The sequence below is a fragment of the Enhydra lutris genome, unplaced genomic scaffold (genome assembly GCF_002288905.1).
Source record: "Enhydra lutris kenyoni isolate GAN:26980312 unplaced genomic scaffold, ASM228890v2 scaffoldscaffold2, whole genome shotgun sequence".
In the NCBI taxonomy this organism is placed as follows: domain Eukaryota; kingdom Metazoa; phylum Chordata; class Mammalia; order Carnivora; family Mustelidae; genus Enhydra; species Enhydra lutris.
This window is the reverse complement of record NW_019154086.1, coordinates 58,182,684-58,209,644: the sequence shown is the minus strand read 5'-3', so window position 1 is coordinate 58,209,644 and position 26,961 is coordinate 58,182,684. Positions and strand designations below refer to the sequence as shown.

General features: G+C 39.1%; 1 pseudogene; it reads right to left on the bottom strand.

Annotated features, from left to right (window-relative positions):
* Positions 1 to 598: 598 nt before the first annotated feature.
* On the bottom strand, positions 599 to 26,560 carry LOC111146432 (annotated as a pseudogene).
* Positions 26,561 to 26,961: the final 401 nt, after the last annotated feature.

The window sequence follows — 26,961 nt, the reverse complement described above, 5'->3', positions numbered from 1 at the left end:
AAGGAATACTTCCATATTGTGTCTTAGATGCTATTACATTTCATTTCATATATTCTACTTTTATTTAGTCTAAACAAAACTAGTATTGGTCAACAGAAAATTTATGAAGGCCAAATTTTAGTTTTAGATCACAATTCTGAAGGACAAAAAAAAAACCTCTTGGACTTCACTGTGTATACACTACTGGTTTTCCTCATGATTAACTAATTATCTCTCATGAAGAAAAACAATTTTACTGCTTCAAAGTAAGGAAAACTAAAAGCACACTTCTTCCTTTTTCAATTAAAAATTACCAACAAGGTCCAGACCTAGTAATCAAAAATTAAATAAACGCTTAAAATCTAAAAATAAGAAAGAGGCTAAATTACACACATATTTTGACCAAACAAACTAATCCTGGACTATTTCTCAAATAAAACAGTAAGCATAAGTATTACATTCCATGTTTCAGAGATGAGGCATTAAGGATTCATGCCATAAGTTTATTTACAAACATACTGAGTATGTTGAATTCAAGAGTTTGGTCCGTTTTTCAAAGAGACTGCACCTCTCAAAATGTTCTTTTCCACATCTGTGCGATAGATCAATTAAAATATCCTTATTTCTTAAGCAGTTTATGTCTTAGTATAAAAAAAGGTGCAGCAAATCCAGATCCAAAGTACAAAGTCATCATAAGTAATAATCGCTACTTGTTTTCCACTGAAAATGGCAAATTCTTCCCTGGGACCTCCTCACAGTGGCTCCTATGGACCACAGAGGTTGTGAACATCCGGATGCTGTCCCAACATAGTGCTACGGGAGGTTCTGTGAAAGGCGCAGAGCCCTAAGACGGTACAAATGGCAGCACCACTAAGTCCTCCTCTTTACACGACCTCATTGATAATTCTTAAAGCTGAGTGAAAAAGTACATTGTGGTTGATTAAACTATTCTACTTCTGTATATCCTTGAAAATTTTTCAAAATGGAATTTAGAAGAAGCAAAAAGAGTAAGCTTAAACTTTTGCTAAAGTATTAATCAGCATGTAGAGTTACCATACCTTTGATGTAAGAAAGGAGGTAAAGGAATGCCCGGGTGGCTCAGTCATTAGGTGTCTGCCTTCGGCTCAGGTCATGATCCCAATGTTCTGGGATTGAGCCCTGATCAGCAGGAAGCGTGCTTCTCCTTCTCCAACTCCCCTTGCTTGAATTCCTTCTCTCACTGTCTCTCTCTCTGTCAAATAAATAAATAAAATCTTTTAAAAAGAAAAAGGAGGGGAAATAAAAATATATATTATTTGCCTAATTTTAAAGGGAAAGAAAGCAACTACTAGAGGATCAAGCAAAAATAAAAATACTTATTTTCATGTTTTCTCCCCATGAAGACAGAGAGAATGGAAGGTTGGAGATGAGGCTGGAAGCAAAATTTACTGAGGATACCTTTTAATACAGTTCTAACTTTTAAATTATGTAAAGACTTTATACGTTGACAAAATCAATCACAGTTGAAAAGCAAACCCTACACTGAAAACACAGTAATACGAATGAACTATACATTAAGTTGGTCAAATAACCATATGGAAAATAATTATTCCACATCATTTTGAAAAAAAAAAGTAATCTGTCATTTCAACCCAAATGGGATATGGCCTAAGGACAAAAAGAACTGTAAGTAAACCTTAAACTTTACTCAGTGGACTTGTTATTAGTAGGAATATTGGTATTACAATTCTTTTTAAGATTTTATTTATTTGAGAGAGAGAGAGAGACAGAGATACTGAGAGAGAGCACAAGCCTGGGCAAGAGGGAGAAGCAGGCTCCCATTGAGAGGGAACCCAGTGAGGGGCTGGATCCCAGGACCCTGAGATCATGACCTGAGCTGAAGGCAGACACTTAACCTACTGAGCCACACAGGCACCCCTTGGTATTACAATTTTGAAACCATTTTCTATTTAAGATACAGCAAATGATAAACTTTGTTCATATAATTAAAAGATAAGATTTACAATGTAACAGAAAAGAGATACAACTATAAAAATCAAAGGAGTTCAGGAAAAAACTGTATTATTAAATTTGAGTAGCAAATACTGCCAAGAGTTTGGGGGTTGGAGAATTTGGCAGCTCAAGACATAATTCAAGCCTCTTTGGAAAAAAAAGAAGTGATCATCACACTTGAACAGAAAAAGAAAACAGGTCCCAGTGGAAGAAGAGGGGTTGGAGGTGGGAGATGAGGAAGAGAAAAGTACAGAAGCATAAAAAGGAGGGAGAACAAGGCAGGACAACAAGGCAGGGAGAGACCCTCCGTGTCAGGCTCCAGTGACAACAGATGTTCCTGAGAAGCCTTTAAGAGCACCTCAGCAGAGAAACGAGAACAGAACCCCTTCTAGAAGCTTGGAATCAACTGATGAGTGTACTGCAAAGAAAGGAAACTGCTTTCCGTTCTCTTCCTGTGACTGATTTTATTGCTCCCAATTACTCCATGATCATTAAATACCCACTGGATTTTAGTATCAAAAGAAGATCAAAAAAGATGACTCCAAGAACCGGAGGATAACCTCAAGTTAGTGGGTATTAATGCTTACTTGACAACACACCAGATACTATTTGTTATGAAACTGCAAAATGCTATTACAGGCAGAAATAGAAGTTCTTAGTCAAAGAATACGGAGCCCGAAGCAGAGTATGGATGAATGGCAAACGTGCAAAGAATTCAAAAGCAGAAACATAAAGCAATACCCATCAGACTAGGCAAGACAAGAGGTAATGAAGAGACCAATGCCAAAGTTTTCAGAAGTTGCTTACAGTCCAGAAAACAAAGTTAAATGAAATCAAATCAAATTAACTTAACATGAATCAAGATATGCTTCAACATAAATATACAAATAATAACTTAGAAAGACAAGAGGAGCAGACTGTGATGCGCTATTAAAGAATCTAGAGGAAAACTGACCAGAAAACTTAACAGTCAAAATTCAAAGAAAAAGAAGCAGATAGGGCAAAGACAATGGGACTTTTCTGTTCTGTGAATCCTATGGTAGGAGAACCAGGCTACTGCCTTGTAATACTGGAAGTAATGGGGGTACCTGGCTGGCTCAGTTGGAAAAGCATGAGACTATTGATCTCGGGGTTGTGAGTTTGAACACCACACCGGATATAGAGATTACTAAAACAAACAAACAAACAAACAAACAAACTTAAAAAAAAAAAAAAAGACTGGGAATAACAACTGAAAGGTGTCAGCTGAGTGAAGAATATGCAAGAAGTGAAAAGGAATGAAGTGTATACTAGTGATATATTCGGTTTCTTAGAGCACATTATGACACAATATTTGTAAATATGGGCAAGGATCATTTTGTTGTAATCTACTGGATTTACGGAGGAGACTTATCCTCCTAGGGATCTCAGTTGCTATGAGTTTTGGCCACATGCCAAGATTATCCACGGGCTATACAAATAATTTAGTGCATGTTCTCACAAGAGGCATGTTAGTACTTCCCAGGAGTTGGGGGACACCATCACCTAAAGATGAAGGCCAAAACAGGACAATGACATAGTAAAAAATACAGAGGTTACAGAAATGGATCTAGGTTTTTCTGACTCGAATAGTCAGGACAGGCTCACAGCACTAAGTGCAGTGGGGTACAGAACTCCAGGTGAGAGATCTGACTGAAGATGTTGTGGTGTTCCAAAGGAAACTTGATAAACCACTAAACTGGTCAGAGAGCTCCAGGAGACCCAAAGCCTCTGAGCACCAGGCCCCCTCTGCACACCATCCATTTCCGAGAATGCCATTACAGAGATGCATCTGACTTAACAAGTGAGCAGTAATCTTGAAGAGTTGCAAAGCACTTTAGGGGATGTTGTTAGCATGTATGGACTTTAAAAAGTAATGGGGATTTCCATTCCTTTCTTCATTAATGACAACAATTTTGACTATTTCACAGAAGATTTTGAAGAAACCAAAAAGACTGATTTTGTTAACTAGAAATGTAATGACATGTAACTGGATTTTACTCCCTAATGTACAATTTTCCATCCTTAAATTAGAAAACACAAGCAAACATTAAATATTTTCAAACTATTTTTAATGAAAGTATGGAATGGTTGATACTAGTGTTCCAAAGATTAGGCATATATTAAGTAACAAGACTGGGGTCACCTGGGTGGCTCAAATTGGTTAAGCATCTGCCTTCAGCTCAGGTATGATCCTGGGGGCCTGGGATTGAGTCTTGCAGCAGGCGCTCTGCTCAGTCTGCTCTTTTTCTCTCTCTCTTTTTCTCTCTCAAGTAAATAAATAAATTCTTTAAAAAAAAAGTTAACAAGACTGAATCTTGGACTGGAAAAAAATTATACAAATAGATACATATGCATATATATATAACATATGGACACACACATTTACACACATGAAAAAGCCAAAAAGCAATGACATCCTTGGAACAACTAATGCAACTAGTGCCCAAATATTGGCTTCTACATATTATTCTTCATAAAAGGAAACTGGTCTCCTTGAAGATTTACGGATTTCAGGTTCAGGGCAGGAAGCATATAAAGTCAGCCTGGGATATCTTATCAGAGGTAAAGAATATCAACGGGGTCATGTCAAAAATATATAGCTTGACAAGTGCTTATACATTAATCTCAAAAATTCTGAACTTAAAATTATTATAAATAACAATAGGTGAAACTAACTGTAGAAAGAAAAACGAGAAGGCAGGAAAACCTCATTTACCACCACTGTGGGTGATTACCAAACCAACTCCTTAGTCTGAAAATTGATAGGTAAGGGAAAAAGTTAAATATCTATCCTGACTTTTCAGAAGCAAGAAAAACTCATAGATGAATACCAAATAATACAGAAAATTGGTAAAAACATAAAATACTCCATCTATAACATACCATAAAATAATTGGTAGAGAAAATGCTCATTAGTATGTATTAATGGGTGCTAAAATCTTAAGGTGAAATCATTTTGGATAACAGGATACCCACATTGCACCCTGCAGATTACTTGCTCATTGCCAATGAAAAGAAATTCACCTCTGTAACGGAAAGGGCTTACCATCACCAGCTTAAGTGATTAAACTTAGTATCATCTAGCTTCCTCCCCTTCAACCTGAAGAATTGAACAATAAAGTACTCAACATCACCTATAAACTATTCCTGCCCTGAATGTTTATCCAAAATCAAATGGAACCTTCAAGAAATAAAATGTATATGAAAGAAAAAGAAAAAAGAATATATTTTTAAAGTCAGGAAAAGACAAAAAAAAAACAAAAACAAAAAACAAAAACGAAACCCCATAATCTTTAGCAGCCATTCCTTATTTAACCCCTTTCTTTTCCTTTCATATACAAAATGCCCACCATTTTTTCCATCCTTCTTGAAGCAAAATGACAAAATTGTAATATATTTAAAGTGTACCACATGAAAATTTTATATATATTTGTGTATATTATTAAGTGATTAGCACAATTAAGCTAACACACCCATCATCTACCATTGTTACTTTTTTTTTTTTTTTGGATGAATACATTTAGGGATACATATTCTCTGAGCAAATTTCAAGTATACAATATAGTACTATTACCTGTAGTCACCAGGCTGTGCATTAGATCTTCAGAACTTCATTTTATAATTGAAAGTTTGTACCCTTTGACAAATATCTCACCATTTCCCCCACCGTCAGCCCCTAACAACCACTATTCTACTCTGTTTCTATGAGTTCACCTTTTTTTTTTTTTTTTTTTTTTTTAAGATTCCCACATGTTAAGTGATACCATACTGTATTCGTCTTTGTCTGGCTTATTTCACTTAGCAGAATGCCCTCCAGATTCATACATGTTGTTGCAAATGGCAGAATTCCCTTCCCCTTTTTTGGCTGAATAATATTCCATTTTATTATATTATATGTATTATTTCTTTATCCACTCATCCATTGATATTTAGGTTGTTCCTATTTCTTTGCTACTGAATAAAGTTGCAATGAATATGGTAGTGCAGCTATCTCTTCGAGATGGTGATGTCATTTCCTTTGAATACATACCCTAAAAAAGGAACTACTGAACAATACAGTAGTTCTATTTTTAATTTTCTGAGAAATCTCCGTATGTTTTCCATAATGTCTGTACCAATTTGCATTCCCTCCAACAGTGCATAAGAGTTCCCTTTTCTCCACATCCTTCCCAACATTTGTTAACTTCTGTCATTTAGATAATAGCTATTCTAACAGGTGTAAGATGGTATCTCATTGTGCTTTGGATTTGCATTTCTCTGATGATTAGTGATGTTGAGCATCTTTTCATATACCTTTTGGACATCTGTATGTCTTCTTTGGAAAATACCTATTCAGGTCCTTTGCCCATTTTTTAATTTCGTGTGTCTGTGTGTGTGTGTTTGTGGCTATTGAGTTGTAAGATTTGCTTATATATTTTGGATACAGTTACTGGACATATAGTTTCCAAGTATTTTCTCCCATTCCACAAAGTGCCTTTTCTTTTTGCTCATTATTTAATTTCCTGTGCAGAAACATTTTAGTTCAATATAGATCTCACTTGTTTATTTTTGCATTTGTTCCTTGTGTTTTTGGTGTCAGATCCAAAAAAGCATCACCAAGGGATGCCTGGGTGGCTCAGTGGGTTAAGCCGCTGCCTTCGGCTCAGGTCATGATCCCAGAGTCCTGGGATCGAGTCCCACATCGGGCTCCTTGCTCAGCAGGGAGCCTGCCTCTCTCTCCACCTCTGCCTGCCTCTCTGCCTGTTTGTGTTGCTTTCTCTCGCTCTCTTTCTGACAAATAAATAAATAAAATCTTAAAAAAAAAAAAAAAGTATCGCCAAAACCAAGGTCAAGAAGCTTCTTCTCTATGCCTTCTTCTAGGAGTTTTACAGCTTCAGGTCTCATGTTTAAGTCTTTAATCCATTTTGGGTTGCTTTTTCTGTATGGCATAAGATAAGGGTCAGGTTTCATTCTTTTGCAGGTGGATATCTAGTTTTCCCAATGCCATTATTGAAGAGACTCTCCTTTCTCCGTTGTATATTTTTGCCACCTTTATAGAAAATTAGCTGACCATATATGTGTGGGTTTGCTTCTGAGCTCTCTGTTCTATCCCATGGGCTTTCTTTTCGGACTGATGCAAATATTCTGGAGCTGTTTAGTCATGATGTCTGCACAACTCTATGATATACTAAAAATCACTCCTAAGGGATGAATTTTAGGTTATATTATATTTTTTCTTAATTTAAAAAAAAGATTTTTACTACAGTATAATTTACATACAATAAAATTCAAACATTTTAGTGTACAATTCTGTGAGTTTTGACACATGTATAGCCATATAGTTTTAGCCAGACCAAGATACAGAATAGTATTCCATCCCCTCCAAAAAAATCCATGGCCCACTGCACTGCTTCGCAGTCAACCAACCCCCATCTCTGCCCACTGAGATGTGATTTCCATCACTAAAGATTAGTTTTGCCTGTTCTTGGATATCATATAAATTGAATTACATATATGTGCCCTTTTATATCTGACTTCTTTCATTCAACATGTTTTTTTTTCTCATCATAGTATTTTTGATATCCATCTATGTTGTTTCATATACCAGCAGTTTGTTTCTTTTTGTTAACTAGCTGTTGGCATGTGCATTATATATATCAACAAAACTATTTTTTTGTAAGATTTTATTTATTTATTTGACAGACAGAGATCACAAGTAGGCAGAGAAGCAGGCAGAGAGAGGAGGAAGCAGGCTCCCTGCTGAGCAGAGAGTCCAATGCAGGACTCGATCCCAGGACCCTGGGATCATGACCTGAGCCCAAGGCAGAGGCTTTAACCCACTGAGCCACCCAGGCGCCCCACAACAAAACTATTTTTTAAAAAAGCTTTGAGGAAGAGAAATAAATGCTGTCCCAAAGACTTAAAAGCCCATCCTTAAGAGTTTTGGTCACATAAATACTTTTCTCCTTTACTTCTCTTCCCTCACCCTGCATCAGTTCCCAGGGGTCTAAAACCCCAGTGAGATAGCTAAGTAGTAGAAAGGTAGAGGCATTATATAAGAAAAGATAAAGTAAGCCAACCCTGTACCTCTTCTTCTTCTTACTTTAAGCTTTCTGCCTGAAACAAACCCTAGCAAGAGAGAAGAGAACCCTCAATTTCTTTTAAAGGTTTTGATTTGTTTTAAGATTTTATTTATTTATTTGACAGAGACAGACAGAGAGAGGGGGGAACACAAGCAGGGGGAGTGAGAGAGGGAGAGCAGGTTTCCCACTGAGCAGGGAGCCCGATGTGGGCCTTGATCTGAGGACCCCGGGATCATGACCCGAGCAGAAGGCAGACGCTTAACGACTGAGCCACCCAGGCTCCTGAGAACCCTCAATTTTAAGTCAAGTTTGGAATTTACACTACTGAATGTAAGTGGACATTTTGATTTCTGGACTGTATTACCTATGACTAGCCAGAAATATTTTGGTGCAATCACAATGTCTTTCAGGGAAAAGAAAAGAAGTTGCTCCAAAGAATAAATTTAATGGAGCAATTAAAGATGAATTAATTAATTAATTGAAGATCAATTATGATTACATCCACAGGTTGTGCTGGTTCAATGTACCAGTGCAACTGAAAACTAACTGACAATTCAGCAGTCATGTAGCCCATAATACAGCAGTCTTTTCCTGGATTTGTTCAGAAACTCTCTTCTGCTCCTCTCAGTCATCTTAGTTACTGGACTAGCTGGAGACAGTCTCTCTAATTCTGCAATAATAAAAACACATGCAGTATGATCACAATGTACAGTAATATATATTTTAACAAATAGAGTGGTCAGTGTTTAAAAGTGCACCTTTTGGTTATCATGAAAATGTTGATATTCAAAATATCCTCAACTTCAAAAAGGAGATGGTTAAACAAACAAACAAAAAGTAATGAGGAGTAACTGGGTGACTCAATTGGTTAAGGACTGATTTTTTTATTTCAGCTGAGGTCATGATCTTGGGGTCATGGGATCGAGCCCCACATTGGTCTATGTGCTCAGTGGGGAGTCTACTTGTCCCCCTCCCTCTGCTCCCTCCCCTCCCAAATAAATAAATAAATAAGTTTAAAAGTAATGATTATAATAGCGTGTGATAAGTGTTACAGAGAGGGTGAATGGTATGGTGAAAAGAACATCTACAACAGGCAAGGCAGACCTCAGTTCAAATTTGGACTCTGATCCTAGTAAAGTGGGCTGGGGCCAGTTCTGTCTTTCTGACTCAGTTATACCTCCCATAAGCACAACATTCCTCTTCTAGTTCCATCCTATATAGTGCTGATTTGTTATAGGTTATTTGTCTCAGAAAAAGTTTTGTATTTTTTAAGAGAAGAATGTATTTATTACTCCACTGAGCAGTAAAATTAATATATATTTTTCTCATGACCCATCAACCAACACACAGAGTGAGCAATATCATATGCTCCCAGCCAACTGATCTGCTTACTCTGACACGATCTTGGTTTCTGCCATGATTTCATGTTTTGTTGAGCAGTGCGAACTCTTAATGGCTGATGAATGGCAAACAAATTGAGCGTTGGAGAAGCTGCAATTTGCTATGGCCAACTTTCACAACGGATGTAAAAATGCACACTTTATGGTAAGTGAGCACCTTCAAAAACCTGATGGAGATAACTCATGATAAAGTTCAGCAGTCAGTCAGGGGTTGGTGGCAACTTAAAGATCAACTTAAATAGTTGGAGGGGGCGCCTGGGTGGCTCAGTTGGTTGAGCATCCATCCACCTCTTGGTTTCAGCTCGGGTAGTGATACCCAGGTAGTGGGACTGAGCCCTGCATAGGGCTCCCTCTCTGCAGTGAGTAGGCTCAAGATTCTCTATCTCCCTCTTCCTTTGCTCTTCCTCTCACTCTCTTTCAAGTAATTAAATAAATCTTTTTAAATTTTTTAAAAAATAGCCTGCAGAAACTATGCCTAGAGATATGTCACAACTTCCGATTTGAAAAGAAGCAAAAGGTAATTACTAATATATGATTTTGGGAAAAACATTATAGCCCTTTGCTGTACAGATTCCATACAGTCCAATTCAGTTATCTTTTCCATATCTAATGGAATCATCCTGTGCTAGATGGAATTTGTAACAATTCTTACAGTGTGGTGTTCTGTGGATTAATGAGATGGTCTGTAAAAGTAACCAAACTAATATGTAGCAGAGAGTAGGTTTTCAACAAAACTCTCCTTCCCCATAACAAAGCATTTTGCCACAGATTTATAGCAAAAAACAGAAAAACAAAGAATAAAGAGATCTAACTCAATCTAAAGGATCAGATGACACAGGAGATAAATCTTGAAGAATAAACAGTAGGAGTGTACCAAGTAAAGAAGCTAGGGGACTGCAGCAGTGTGGACAGAAAAGAGCATACAGCAAGGCTGGGGTGTGAGAGCACTGGACACAAGGAGACAACTGCAAGTAGATTTGCATGGCTAGAAAGACAATAGTGGACTAAGAGCTGACATGGGGGAAACAGACTGGGCTGAGATAGGAAGGAGCACTGGGTCTTATTCAGAAGGTCCCGAAGGATGGTGGAAAAATGGTATATGGGGACAGTCAGTCTCCTGTTGTACACTGGCCACAGCACACAGATTATATCACAGAGGAGAACACTGGACATGAGAAGCCTGTAATCCAGGTGATATAGAAGGAAGACCCATATGTAAGGTAATCTGAGTAGTCTGGGGAATGAAGAGATGTATACAAAGTATATTAGAATAGAGTCCATCATAATTTGGAGACTGGCTAAATGTGGTGGGGGTGAAGGAGAGGCCAAGGATGATCTCAGGATTCTGGCTCACTCCACTGACGGGATGGAGGCAGCATTCACTGAGAATGTGGGATAAACTGTATGCATATAGCTGGAATTCACAGGTTTGAAGATGGCAAGATCCTCTAGCACATATGTCTTATCTGCTCTATATTGTCTTCTCTGTAATTCCACAATGATCTGTTTGCTTCTCTAATTCCAAAAATACGTAAATGTCATTCTTGTCAATATAGTTGCTTGGATATAATTTCTGTGTAAATTTCTCTAATTGTTCAGCCTCTGTGTCACCCATCTGACAGGTATCCTCCTTCACTGTTAGCAGAATACTAGTTTTGTTAGGAAGGATGATGCATCCATTCACACATGATCAATCATGACTGATAAGCTAGTGGTACTTCTCACTACATTTTAACATACAGTTTCCCAGCTTCCATGAAGCTAGCCATGGCTGTGTGATTTGTTTTTCTTGCAATTAAATTTTTTCATATTTATTTCTTTATTTGAGAGAGAGAATGTGTGTATGTGTGCACAAACACACAGGGGTAGGGGCAGAGAGAGAGGGAGAAAGAATCCCAAGCAGACCCCATACTGAGTGTGGAGCCCAGTGTGGGAATCAATCTCACAACACTGAGATCAGGACCCAAGCAAAACCAACCACACCACCCATGCACCCCTCTTGCAATTAAAGTTAAAGCAAAATTTACTAGGATGTTTCAAGGAAAGATTTTCCCTCTGTATTAGTCAGCTCAGGCTGCCATAACAAAATGCATAGACCAGATGACTTAACCAACTGAAATTTATTTTCTCACAGTTCTAGAGGCTGGAGGTCTCAGCTCAAGGTGTTGGGCAATTCTGACATGGACATCCAGATGGCTTCTTTCCTGCTATGTCTTCATGGGGTGACCTCAAAATGCATACTGAATAGTCTCTTACAAGGAAATCTACAGCACACATTCAAAAAAAACAGAATTAGGGAGCAACTGTGCATGACATTATTGTTAAATATGGTGGTTAATGCTGTTTAAAATATAATTTGAAATCACATCTTATAATTATTTCGATAAGCTTTCATGATGCTATAGCATCATCCTGGGAAGTCCAACACTTGTAAGAGAAATTATAATGAACCCTGTTTTTATACTATTTTTTAAAAGATTTTATTTATTTATTTGACAGGCAGAGATCACAAGTAGGCAGAGAGGCAGGCAGAGAGAGAGGAGGAAGCAGGCTCCCCGCTGAGCAGAGAGCCCGATGCGGGGCTGGATCCCAGGACCCTGGGATCATGACCTGAGCCGAAGGCAGAGGCTTTAACCCACTGAGCCACCCAGGTGCCCCTTTATACTATTTTTGTTGTGAATAAATTTCTGGCTTAGAAGGGTTCAGAGGGCCACAAATACTGTCCAGAGACTCAGGAAATACATTATTAAAGAATAATGGAATCTGGGGCACCTGGGTGGCTCAGATGGTTAAGCATCTGCCTTCAGCTCAAGTCATGATCTCAAGGTCCTGAGATTGAGCCCCACATAGGCCTCCCTGCTTAGCAGGGAAGTCTGCCTCTCCCTCTCCATCTGCCTCTCCCCCTACTCAGGCTCTATCTGAGACAGACTCACTCTCTCAAATAAGTACATAAAGTCTTTAAAAAATAATAATAATGGGACCCAAGGGCAAGAATCCACATACGTGAGGGATAATATGGCTAATTATCTGTGACATTTTTCAGGATTCTATAATCATTTTAGGATTTGTCCATAGTCCATCAATAAAATAATTTTCAATATCATAAACAAAAGTCTTTGTGCTGAGTCTCAAAATTTTCTGAATTTAGAAAATACTAAACATATACCAAAAAGCCAGAAGAATCAGCTTTACCCTAGACTAATAATATCACGTTTGGAAAATCAGTTGTTTTCTGATCCATTCTGAAAAGTTAGGACGACTCAGCTTGTTTAATACCAGAACCGTAGTGGTGGTCAGAAATGTCAATGGTTACATAGTGACCCATATGATAGACTACAGAAACTTAGTGTGTATGGAATTATGCCCTCCCTCGAGCTTTGGTCTATATGATGTTTTCCTGCTCAGGACTATGGGAGTTTAAAAGAAAGCTCCTTAAAAAAAAAAAAAAAAACTTACATAAAAGAAAGTTCCTTAAAAGAAACACAAAGATTCTATTCCATTATGCATAATACTGAGAAAAAAGCAGCACCAATGGGCTAAAGAATTTTGATTCTGTGCACATGAGACCAGGGGATTTGAAGGTCATTGGCAAATGGTCTCCTGAACTGGGGTGGGGCAGTATATTCAAGTTCTGCCTCTTATGGTGGACCCGAGGCAATAATGAAATTTCTTCACTGCTTCCCATCCGTATCATAGCAGACTGTGCTAGTCCTAGCCAAGGTTCATTTTCCACATGAAATATTATAGTAATATTTATGAAAACCAAGTGCCACGCTAAAAAAATGGACATTCTCAGCCTCCCTGATAGGTAGCCAGGTACAGTTTGATCAATGACATAGGCCGATATCTATTAGAGATTTCTGGGAAAGTTTTATTTTCTTGACGTGGGCATGACTTCTCCTTCCTTTTATCCCTTTTGCTTCTTTGTCCTGCCTAGACACAGGTATGAAGTTGGCTGAAACTTAAAGTAATCCTGGGATAAAGCTGCTCCCTGAAGATGATGGAATAAGAAGAGGAAGGAAGACTGGGGCATTGATGACTCAGCACTCAGATGCCTGTATCTACAATCTCAAGTAAGGGGGAAGGAAGAAATTCCTTCTGGAAATCAGTGTGGTTAGAATTCTGTTACCTGCAGCTGAAGGGCATCCTTGATGATATACCTGTAAGTGAAACGAGCCTCTGGCAAAGTTGTAAAGAAGGAATTATTCAATACAGACACCTTTTCATCTCTCGCTCTCTGTGCCTCTCTTTGTGCCATTTCTTCCAACTGGGTCGCCCTGTCCTCCAACCATCTTTCTACCAGCATGTATTCATTTACTAATTTTTTTTTTAAAGATTTTATTTATTTACCAGAGAGAGAGCACAAGCAGGGGGAGCAGCAGGCAGAGGGGGAAGCAGGCTCCCTGCTGAGCAAAGAGCCCTACATGGGACTCTATCCAGGACCCTGGGATCATGACCTGAGCCGAAGGCAGATACTTAACCAACTGAGACACCAATGAATGCAGCCGTCCTGCAGTGGCAATTATGTGCCAAGCACTGTGTTTCTAAAAATAATCACATACACATACTCAAAGTTTGGTCACAGTCTAGTGAGAGAAGTGCAAATAAATTTCATGATTAAATGTGCAAATTGCTGAAATAGAGAAACCTCAGAATCCATACTTGATAATTTTTCAGTTTGAGCCACTTTTAATGAATATCCTCTGTAGATCATGAGAATTTAGTTCCTCTTCATGCTTATACCTCTCCCAAGCACAGACCTTTCCCATTCTTTCATCCTTCTTACAGACATAAAACATAATTTCAATCAAATAAATATTTAGTATGCATATTATTAGGAGTATAAACACTATCCACACCTTAGCTATGATGCTCTTTTTCTTTTTATGTAACTTTCATTTTACCTATATTCAATAACCACCTCTTTTTAATTAACCTGGACTTCTATGTGCCTCTTGGACTCAACTTCTTGGCAGACGTGCATTCTACCACATTCATCTTCTTGCTGTGCTCTGCTCTCCTGATCCAATCTGGACTGCTTACCTCTGGGCCTCCTGCCCAGCCATCATTATAACATCTCCCTCACCCCGCTTCCAGAGGATTTCCCTCCCTCTCACTGTATTGGAGCTCCTGTATCTCATCTTTTTCTCCTCCTCAGCTCATTTTGTCCTTTAGAAATAAGACATTGCTCCCTAGCTTCATCTAGGAGAGGCCAGGGAAAGACACTGAGAAACAGAGGCCAATGACAAAGGGTCTAAGATTTTGCCCTGCTTACGTTACCCTAGTATGTTACCCTGCCCGCAGTTTCACAGATACTGGCAAAAGATACAAGACTCCTGGGTCTGAGACAAAGGACTTCCATATCTGGGCACAGCAGGCAATATGAGCTTCATGTCCAGGTTGACTTCCACTGCTTCCCAAGTCCCATCAGGGTGATGAACTCTAGTAGATGCTGCCCAGTCAGTGGACTCAGGTCATAGCTAACAAACCCTGAGTTTAGGAAGCCCTCAATCTTATAGGGAAGATGCTAGCAAACTTGCCTAATATTTTCCAGGAAGGAAAGATTATCTTACCACCCTGGTCAGAGGGAAATCTGTCATTGGCCCTGGAGGGAGACATTAGCTATACAAACACCTGTGCAAACAGAACACATGCCTCTTACTCGGAAGATGGGCAGAAATGTGAGGAGTCACATGTTGAATTGTCTTTCAACACTGAGATTTAGGGAGAAGAAAGAGATTATTTAAGATCACCAACTGAAGTGCGGAGTTCTTAATTCGTGCAATAAAATATGGTAGAAATATATCATTTCATATTTTTTTAAAGATTTTATTTACTTATTTGACAGACAGAGATCACAAGTAGGCAGAGAGGCAGGCAGAGAGAGAGGAAGGGAAGCAGGCTCCGCACTGAGCAGAGAGCCGGATGTGGGGCTCAATCCCAGGACCCTGGTATCATGACCCGAGCCAAAGGAGGAGGCTTTAACCCACTGAGTGACCCAGGCGCCCCTCATTTCATATTTAATAGCTAAACACACCCTAAGGGGACAACTAATGAGTTTTCATCTCCTCTCTGTAGGAAGGGCTAGGATTTGGTTTTAGGCAAAAAATACATGCCAAAGGTGTTAGGATATATCCCATGACTAGGTTCCTCATCTATCTATTATCTACCTATATCACAGGAGACCGACAGCATATAGATAGATATATAGGTAAATCACTAAGATCAGAACATCTTTCAGCAGACCAAGACTAAGACCCGCTGGCCTGAAAGAAGCGCACAATCATAATGTAGCTGCTTGTGGAACAGCAGGAAATTTGGGGTGTCCTCTTGGTCCTAACAACCAATAACAAACCAGGTCCTCAGTCACAGAGCCACCTCTAACAGAGCTGTTAGAATTCTGCCGACAGCCTAAAGGAGTCTGGAAGCAGACACATCCCTATGTGAGCCCCCAAGCAAGAAGGCAGTCTAATCAATATCTCAATCGCAGCCCTTTGAAACTCTGAAGAGAAGACCCTAAGCTAAGCCGTGCCCAGACTCGTGACCCAGAGAAACTACAGGCTAATAAATCTGTGCTGTTTTAAGCTGGTAAAGTTGTAGTCATTTGTTATGCAGCAATAGAAAACTAATGCAATAGCTCAGCACAGACCAGAATTTAATCTGCTGAACATCTCTTCTTCAAGTTTAGGCTGAGGTAGCTTAGATTTTCTAAGTCATTTTTACAAATAAATCTGGTTGGTTGGTTGTTTTTGCTTCGTAGTCATCCAGTCCAGAATAGAACCAAGTAGTTAATAGGCTTTCAGGTGATACACTATTTCCTTTGGTGAAACCTCATTAATTATTCCAATCAACAGTCTTTATTGAACCTATGATTAGCATATTACTATAAAATGAAGCATTTGATTGTTCTTAACAACTGTATTGTTATCTCCAGCAGGATGTGAGTCCTCTATTTGTCTTACAGAATTTTATATTTCCCACAGTATTTACAACAGTGTCAGGCAAAAAAGGAGAAGCTTATTAGGTATCTGTTGATTGAGAAACATGATGTGATTTTTCAGAAATTCCTGTGAACAACTGATCCACTAGGATACTACAGAATTTACTTTTTTTAAAATATTTTATTTACTTATTTGACAGACAGAGATCACAAGTAGGCAGAGAGGCAAGCAGAGACAGAGAGAGGGGGAAGCAGGCTCCCCACTAAGCAGAGAGCCTGATGCAGGGCTCGATCCCAGGACCCGATCCCAGGACCCTGAGATCACAAGCTGAAGGCAGAGGCTTTAACCCATTGAGCCACCCAGGCGCCCACAGAATTTACTCAATATAAAATTACCACACACACCCTATCTTCCATCTGCCCTGAGTTATTCTGACTCATCTCCAAAGACCAGGACTCAAGAAACCTCTAGGAAAAATGAGATGTCAAAATCATTTCTGGATTAGTTCTATTTTCAGTTACTAAGCGACATAATTTATCCTCACATCAGAGGGCACATCCATTTCAAAACCCAGGATCAGTCCGTACACATAAATTAAAATCTGAATTTCAACATACATGCTCTCCCAAAAATGTAATGAATAACTGAATGATCATAAAAATGAAGAGAAAAGAAATTGCAAAGATACTTCTAAAACTACAGATGTGATTGTAAATGAATGAATGAATGAATGAACGAACGAACGAACATGTGTCTAGGCCAGTTACTTCTAATCCCTAAAACTCTCTGGAGTGGCAAGCAGCCAGTATTCTTGGGATGATGTATCATAAAACTTTTGCATCATAAACCTTTCATGTTTTATTTCTAACTAAAATATACCTGACAAGATAAAATAGCAGGTAGTGTCAGTTTTGGCTTTATGCCTTAAGAAAGAACTGATTAGGCCAAAAAGATAGGTAGCAATTGCTATGACTTTTGGATGCTTGTCCATTTTCTACAGTGAGTGGGAGGGGACAAACCCAAAGATTTGTAAACATCTATTCATTAAAAACAACAACACAACTTTCCTAACCTAAAAATGAGGTGCTATAGGCATATCTTTTTGCCCCTTCCATATTTGAGAAGCAGTCTCTCTCTGTCTCTGTCTCTCTTGCCTCCTCACCCTCTCAATCTCTCTCTCTCTCTCTCTCTCTCTCACACACACACACACACACTTTGAAATTTCTGCTTATCTCTTACTTACATGGAAATGTCAATAACTGTAAAATTATTGAACCAATCATCTGCCCTTGTGGCCTTAAATCAGTAGCTACCTACAGTTTCCTTTTGAAAATTTTGTTAAGGAAAAGAAGAAAAGAATACAAGGAAGATTCAACACTTAAAAATCAAAACCAAAAAAAGGATAAAATTATAACCTCAATAGAAAGAAAAAAAGAACTTTGTTAAAAACTGTTATAATTCTAAATCATAAAGTTTAAGTGTACAGACAGTGATAATGTTAATGAACTAAGTTGTGTTGTTGCTGTTACTCACATTTCTTTGGATGAATCACTTTTCCTTTCCATGACATTGCTTGAATTTCAGGTTCTTAGATGGCTTTTAAACAGTTTTAATTGATCCTGACTTGCTGCTGGTACTTATTTCTCAGTCTAAAAACAAAGTTTTTTTTTTTTTTTAAGATTTTATTTATTTATTTGACAGAGATCACAAGTAGGCAGAGAGGCAGGCAGGTAGAGAGAGAGGGGGAAGCAGGCTCCCTGCTGAGCAGAGAGCCCGATGCGGGGCTCGATCCCAGGACCCTGAGATCACGACCTGAGCCGAAGGCATAGGCTTAACCCACTGAGCCACCCAGGTGCCCCTAAAAGCAAAGTATTTTAAAACAGAATTTCAAAACAATATCAAAACAACCACTTCCCTTAGGAAGAATACATCAGACAATTATTTAGCACCTTGCTCATATTTTGTGCTCAGCATATATTTGAAGAAGTAACAATAGCAAAAAACAAAACCGGGAGAGTTCATTACAAGCAGAACCTATCCCACAAGAAATGCTAAGGAAAAATTTTCAGACTGAACAGCAATGACACCAGATGGAAACTTCATACTAAAAGATATAACGAAGAACATTGGAAACACTCTTTTTGAAAATACAACAGATTGCTTAATGCAAATATTATACTACTATATATGGGGGATTATAACATACATAGATTTGAAATATATGACAGTAATACTACAAAGTTTGGTGGGGTAAGTGGAAATATAGTTATATGGTTCTTTTACTTAGAAGTTATGTATTCATTCAAGGTAGACTATCACAAGTTATAGATACATAATGTTAACCCTAAACAACTACTAAAATATAAAATAGAAATAAGTATTTAAATAGCCAATAGAGAAAAGAGGGTGATATTAGCAAATTGGCAGGACAGGAATTTCTAATGCTTGTCTCCTCCCAAAAACATCAATTTAAACAGCTATATAGGAAGAAATATACTAATTTTACACAAACTCAGAAAAATAGAGGAAGATAGAACCTGTCCCAAATCTCTTTATGAGGCCAACATAATACTCCCATAAACATAAATGCAAAAAATCCTGCATAAATTACAAGCAAATTCAAATCAGCAATATATCAAAAGGATAATATATCATGACCAAACTAGAGTTATCTCAAGAATACAAGAAAGGGGTGCCTGGGTAGCTCAGTTGGTTAAGCAACTACCCTCTGCTCAGTCATGATCCTAGAGTCCTGCATCGGGCTCCCTGCTCAGTATGGATTCTGCTTCTCCCTTTGACCCTCCCCCCTCTCATGGTTTCTCTCTCTCTCCCTCTCACTCATTGTCTCTCTCAAATAAATACATAAAATCTTTAAAAAAAAATACAAGGAAGATTTAATACTTAAAAATTGAAACAAAAAAAAGGATAAAATTATTACCTTAATAGATGTAGAAAAAATAGTTGACAAAATTCAGGACTCATGATTAAAAAGCAAGAACAAAAAGTCTAAGCAAAGTTGTAATAGAAAACACTCTAAATTTGGTATCAGGGTTATGCTGGCCTTAAAACAACCCAAATTTATTATCTCACAGTTCTGGAAGCTAGAAGTCCAAAACAGGTCCTACTGGACTGAAATCATGCTATCAGAAGGACTGATATTGCTTCCTTAAAGCTCTAGAAGAGAATCCTTTTATTTGCCTTTTCCAGACTCTAGAGGCTGCCTCCATTCCTTGGTTTGTGGCTCTCTTCCATCCTTAACCAGCAATGACCGGTAAAGTCTTTCTCACTTTGCAACATTCTGACTCTCCCACTCTCTTCCACATATAAGGAACCCCTGTGATTACATTGGGCTCACACAGTCAACCCAGGATAACTTCCTTAGTTTAAGGTTGACTGATTAGCAACCTTAATTCTACCTGCTGCCTTTATTCCTAAGGATCAGGACATGGACATCTTTGGGGAGCCATTATTCTGCCTATCACAATCTATACTTCCACAGACTATCAATCCACCCCTGGATTATTTCAGAGAAAGCCCACACATCACATCAATCTCACTCACAGCTATTTCAGCATTTTTTTTTAATTTAAGCTTATTTACTTAAGTATTCTCTACAACCAGTGTGAAGCTTGAACTCATGACCTCCACAGGAGAAGAGCCACATGCTCTTCTGACAGAGCCAGCCAGGCACCCCTCAGTAGTATTTTAAAACATGAGATTTCTTCAAAAAATAATCACACCTAAAAATAGCAATCATCTCTTAAGATCATCAACTATCCAATAATTAGATTTCCCTCACTCTTTTTTTAAAGATTTTATTTATTTGAGAGAGTGAGAGAGAGAAAGAGATCACAAGTAGGCAGAGAGGCAGGCAGAGAGTGAGAGGGGAGAAGCAGGCTCCCTGCTGAGAAGAGAGCCTGATGTTAGGCTTGATCCCAGGACCCTGAGACCATGACCTGAGCCAAAGGCAGAGGCTTCACCCACTGAGCCATCCAGGCACCCATAGATTTCCCTTATTCTATCATGACTTTTTGTTTGTTTGAAAGAAAATTCAAATAAGATCCACAGCTTTCACTGAATAATTTTCTACTAAAAAGATACTATTTCTGAGGATCCCTAATATTAGTTTAAGTTATTTTAAATATACTGTTGGTTAAATACATACAAACATGAAACAAGATATAAATTCTTCAAGTGTATGGCTCTCATCTATCTATGAAATAAAAAATATTCTTGAAACAAACCTGTGTACCCAATTTGAGAAACACTGTTCCTATAGCACTGTCTGCACTGCTCAATTTGAAATTAGTTCTATCACGACCTATGAGGGCTCTTCATTATTGCCTAAAGCTGTTGCTTAATTTCATCATTTAATTACCATTCCTCAGTACACTCCTTGGTCACCTGCTATTTACCAGGCACTTTTCCCAGGTAGGGAGAAAACACAAAGGTGAACAAAACTTGGTCAATTGCTCACAGTGAATTTTCAAAAGATTATACATTATCAGAACAACTGGAACATAAGCTCAGTGAAGATGTGAACCACATACTATGCATCTTTACATTCCCCAGGGAGCCTAACAGAGTGCTTTTTGTTTTACAAAGTCAGTAATCGATGTTCAATAATTGATTAGACTTGAAAGCCTTTCTTTTACTGGCTCAGTTATGTCTGACAGGCAGACTCGGAGACAACCAGCAATTCTCTCTTTTCTGCTTCAGAATGAAGAAGAGATGAATGTGTGTGTTTGTGTGTTGGCAATTCTGGTGAAGAAAGGGATGCTTTGGTGATAGCAACAGTGTGACAGCCACTGTGGTAATTTGAAGGCAAGCAAGTCATAAAGCTGACTCCATTGGGTGCAGATCCTTACTAGTCAGCATAATAGATGGACAGCTATTACAGGTCAACAGTGATGGATGGAATTTGCTCAGAATAGCACAACACATTCAGCTCTTTGGGTACCATGAACATTTATCATTGATGATTAATCCTTTCATGAGGTTAACAGAGCTCTTTTCTTGCAATTTTTGTTCTTTGTGTATCAGGCCCAAAGCCCTGCTCATTTGAGAAATGTTTACTTTCCGGGACTATGCTATGTGTATGGGTCCTAAGTATTTAATCAGGATACTCCATGGGAGATCTGTCCCAACTCCCAGAACTGTCTCACAACCTATTTTCCAGCGTGTGCCCAGTCCCTATAATTTCTCCTACTGGAGACATTCTTTGGCTTGTGTCATTTGATAATATATAACCCTTTAAAAAATTCACTATGAGCAATTAGCCAACTTTTATTCATGTAATACAAATTGCAATAGAATTCCTAAAAAGGGTTAGACATTAATAGACATTCACATACTTTAAAGCAATAGAGTCTTATATTCATTCTCAAAGGGCAAAAACCTCAGGAAGGGTACAGGCAGGGAGTGCAGATGAGTTTTGAAACAGGTGGCACATACTGCTATTGTCCAAGAGGGTGAGTAAAATGTGGTGGCCTTGAGGAGCATGGAACTATAAGGACGCTAAAAACAGATCACAATTACAAAAATCTGGGGTGTTTAATTATTCATGTTTGTACTCATCCTTGACTATTCCTTGACTATAGTATAAGTCCCTTAAGAGCAGAGACCAGATTGTACACATCTTTGCATCCCAGCTATAGAACTCAATGTGTATTTCATAGACCAACACTACTGCCATCACCTGGGAACATACTAGAGATGCAGAATTTCAAACATCTGGGTGGCTCAGTCAGTTAAGTCTGACTTTGGTGCAGGGTCCCTATTTTCTATTCGATATTTCCATCTTATTTAATATTAATGAAATTGTTGTTACATTAAAATTATTTTGATATTAAATTCAATATGTGTATGTAATTTCAAACCAATATAAAGGGATAAAGTGAAAACTAAGTCCCTAGGCCAGATTCTAGTTATTCTAGACTACCTTGCCCCAGGAACCACAATTCCCAGTATTTTACATATCCTTTGAGAGCTAGCCTATAGATTAAATGAGTTAACACATGTGAAGCACTTAGAACATTGCCTAATTCACCAAATACCATATAAGTTTTTGCTAATAGTAACAGAAGTAATAGTGGAGGTGGAGGTGGCAGTAGGGAAGGTAGTAGGTTACAATAGTGGTAGCAGGGTGTATATCTGTCTTCCTTACTCTTTTTAAAGGCTGCATGGTATTATGATTTCACGGTGTATAATATAATTTTCTAAACATTCTCCTTACAGAGGAGACAACAAATAACAAAAAATTACTATAGTTATCATAATCTCCTAAAGTAATAAACAAATACAGAAATGAGATGTGTCAAAAAACAAATTTTAGGATAACTGGTTGGCTCAGTCAGTAAGATGGTGGCATCAATCTTACCTTTGTATATAGTACACATGAAATTGCAGAGTTATCTAAATTTTGGTCACTTATCTCACAGATATGCCCTTTTTCAGCACCATTTCTTAAAAGAGATAATCCTGGGTCCACAGTCCATGGTGCCTCAGTGTTTCGTATTGTTTTGTTAAGTAATCTCTATGCCCAATGTAGGGTTTGAATTCAAAACCCCAAGATTTAGAGTCACATGCTCTACCATAGCCAGCCAAAGGCCCACCTTGCAGTTTGATTTGTGGCTCTGACATTTACAGTTGAGTGACCTAGGGTAAATAAACTTAACTTCTCTGAGTTTCAGTTTCTTCCTTATCAGTAAAATGGGGGCTGTAAAGGACTATATGACTGCTGCTCTTAGTAATGGTGTATCTTACTTTCAGATTTAACCTACTTCTAGTTAATGAATTTTTTTTTGATCAGTTATAATTAAAATAATTTTGTTTATGGGGCACCTGGGTGGCTTAGTGGGTTAAAGCCTCTGCCTTCGGCTCAGGTCATGATCTCAGAGTCCTGGGATCCAGCCCCACATCAGGCTCTCTGCTCAGCAGGGAGCCTGCTTCCTCCTCTCTTTCTGCCTGCCTCTCTGCCTACTTGTAATCTCTGTCAAATAAATAAATAAAATCTTAAAAAAAAAATTTTTTCTCTAAAAAAAAAATAATAAATAAAAAATAAAATAATTTTATTGAAAAAAGAACCATTGGGGGGGGCACCTGGGTGGCTCAGTGGGTTAAAGCGTCTGCCTTCAGCTCAGGTCATGATCCCAGGGTCCTGGGATAGAGCCCCGCATCGGGCTCTCTGCTCGGCAGGGAGCCTGCTTCACTTCCTCTCTCTCTGCCTGCCTCTCTGCCTACTTGTGACCTCTGTCTGTCAATTAAATAAATAAAATCTTAAAAAAAAAAAATAAAGAACCATAGGGACACCTGGGTGGCTCAGTTAGTTACGCGTCTGCCTTTGGCTCAGGTCATGATCCCAGGGTCCTGGGATCGAGTCCCACCCACACTGGGCTCCTTACTCAGCAGAGAGCCTGCTTCTCCCTCTCCCTCTTGCTCTCCCTGCTTGGGCTCACACTCTCACTCTCTCTCTCTAACAAATAAATAAATAAAATCTTAAATAAAAAGGAACCATATTGGGGCACCTCAGTGACTCAATCAGTTAGGCGTCTGCCTTCTCCCCAGGTCATGATCTCATGAGTCCCAGGATAGAGCCCCTCTTGGGGCTCCATGCTCAGCCAGTAGTCTGCTTCTGCCTCTCCTCCCACTCATGCATATCGGCTCTCTCTCTCTCAAATACGTAAAATCTTTAAAAATAAATAAATAAATAAGAACCATATCCAAATGTTGAGTCTCAAGTGACTGATGAAGCCACAATACTGTACCTAAAACCCAAAGTCATCATTCTATCAACAGGAGAGTTTGAGCTTTGGCACACTTGACATCAGAGCAGAGGGATATGGCCCTAGAAAAGTTTCTTAGTAGACCTGATAGGAGAATCACTTGAAAGAAGTACACAGTTTTTCCCAGAGGAAATCAGACCACTGGTACTTTAAAAATGATTAATAATGTTAATGAGTGTTTACCATCTTGAAAGCATAGCTTAATTGACTACCTAGTCCTAAGAGACTAAAAGTGCAATGTGAGAATGGAATCCTGGCTTTACTTGAGTCAACTTTTGAAGCCAAGAAAAGTAAACAAGGATAGGAATTCTTGCGTTTCAAGGACATTATTTGAATAGGGTTCTTCTTAAAAAATCATCAAGAGCCACTGGGGCACAGTGGGATTAGGAGAGGGAAACAAAGCCCTACAATTTATACTGGGGCTGCATCATTGCTTTAGCATCCTGCATTTGCTTGTAGACTGAAACTCTGGTATAGAGAAGTTAGGCTATCCCTAAATTTCAGGTAGCACATGGAACTGATAGCAGCTTACCCAATAGGGGGCTCTCCTGAAATAGAATGATTTATAGTGGAATAATCACTTGGGAAAAATAGTACTGTTGGCAGAAATCACTGAGAGAACCATAGACCCCTATGGTTTTTAGATAAGAAAGTCCTAATTCCTTAAATGCATTGTCAAAATTATCAGTGAAGGGGGTAATTGGACCTGCAGACTTCTTTTTTAGAATTCTCTAAGGAACATAAATTACAGATATTAGCATCTTGGTTGGACACCAAGAAGTATAACAATACAATCACTGCCTTGAGGAAAAACTTATTAAAAAGACAAGTGATACTCCTAATGCAAAGTTAAATCACAACAAAAAGCAGTATGTCAATAAAAATGCAGAAAACAAGTGACAAATTCTATTCCAGGAACCAAGATTGCACTGTATGTTAACTAACAAAATAAAAAAATTAATTGATTAATCAATTAATGAAAAAGAAAGGTAGAAACACTTCTCAACTCTTATGTGGGAAGGGCATTGCTGTTTGGTCTTTTTATTGGAGGGGACAGAGGCAGGGAAAGGTGGGTAGTCACAGGGCAAGGTTGGGAAACAGCTGGAACAAAGGCCTAGAAGTAGACAAGAAAAAGTTTTGTTTTTGTTTTTAAGATTTTATTTTTATGTAATCTCTACACCCAAAGTGCGGCTCAAACTAACAAACCTGAGATCAAGAGTCACAGTCTCCACCGACTGAGCCAGCCAGGTGCCCCAAGAAAAAGAGTTTCTACAAGCCAGTCAGCAGTAGAGATTTTGTACTGCTGAAGTTTGAAAAAAAAATAACAGCTTATGAACAGACATGAACTTCCTATTAAGACACTGACTGACTGAGATAAAAAGATTTCAAGCAGGAGCTTCAAATGAGGGGAAAAGTTGAAGATTATTTATTTGACGGTCAGGACATTTTGGAGGAAATTGCTCTTGGAAGTATGAGAAAAAGTGCTATTTATCTCAGTTCCTGCTCTAAGCCCTTCATAATTTTTTAAGGTTCCTGCCTGAGACTGGTGTATGTTCTCCTTCCTTTTCCACACTTTCTTCTGTCTACTAAGAGTAACAATAATAACTAACCATTTATTAAGGATCTGTTTCTCCAAGGAGGTTTTTTTTTTAAAGATTTATTTAGAGAAATAGTGAGGGGAGAGATGGGGGATGGGCAGAAGGAGAGAGAAGGAGAGAATCCCAAGCAGACTCCCCACTGAGCCCAGAGCCCATTATAGGGCTGGATCCAACCACCCTGAGATCAGGACCTGAGGTGAAACCAAGACTCAGATGCTCAACTGATTGAGCCACCCCGACGCCTCTCTCCAAGGAGTTTTATAGACGTTCTGCCCCAAAAGAACAACCTAGCATTAATAAGAAATATCACTATCCTTTTCTTAATGCGGAAGGGTAAGGAGCACTCTCCTTTCTTAATGGCTGTTAAGTCATTCGAGGACAGCTCTGTTGAATATCAACATCAACATTTTTTTTCCACTATGCCTTTAAAATTCAGGGAGGTTGAAGACAAGGGATAGCACTCTGTCGTTCTGAAATTTAGCCACTTGTGGGGATTCTCTGGATGGCTACATTTCATAGGTAACATCTTCAAGATACCTCCTTCTTTCACGGGTCCTCCTATCTGGTGGGGAAACATGGAGACTGAGAAATACAGTCTCCTTAAACATCTCCTTTGATTTTTTTTTTTTTCCCCTTTTTTCCCCCACTGGTCATCCACCATCGGCCTGCAAAGGCATTCAGAGATGCCAGGGCTTTTGGAGGGTCTGTCACGGGGGCAAGCACAGCGCATCCTGAGTGTTGACGGAAGGCGCCATCGTCCCGTGATGCCACAGGCCGCCCCATTTGCCTCGCCGGGCTCGTCAGAGTCTCACAAAGCACGGTTGCATTGCTTGGAAGAGCTCAGGTTTCCCGTAAGAGCAAGTAAGGGAATCAAGGCACATGCACACTGAACAGTAAGTTCTCACATGGCGCTGGCATGGCAGCCACCACCGCTCACACCCGAGCATGCAACCCGGCAAAGGTAGCACAGGGCGTGCGCCCACCCAGTCAGTGCGGGCCCCATCCCCACCCTTCCCCCTCCCCCCCCCCCCCCACACATAGTAGGATTACGAGACACCTGTCCAAGCAAGGGGCCAGGCGTGCTTCGCTTACCGACCGTCCACCCGCCTCCTCCACGCTGAAGCATCAGCGGGGACCCCCCCGGCGGGGGGCGCGTCTCCGGGAGCGGAAATGACGCCAGCACC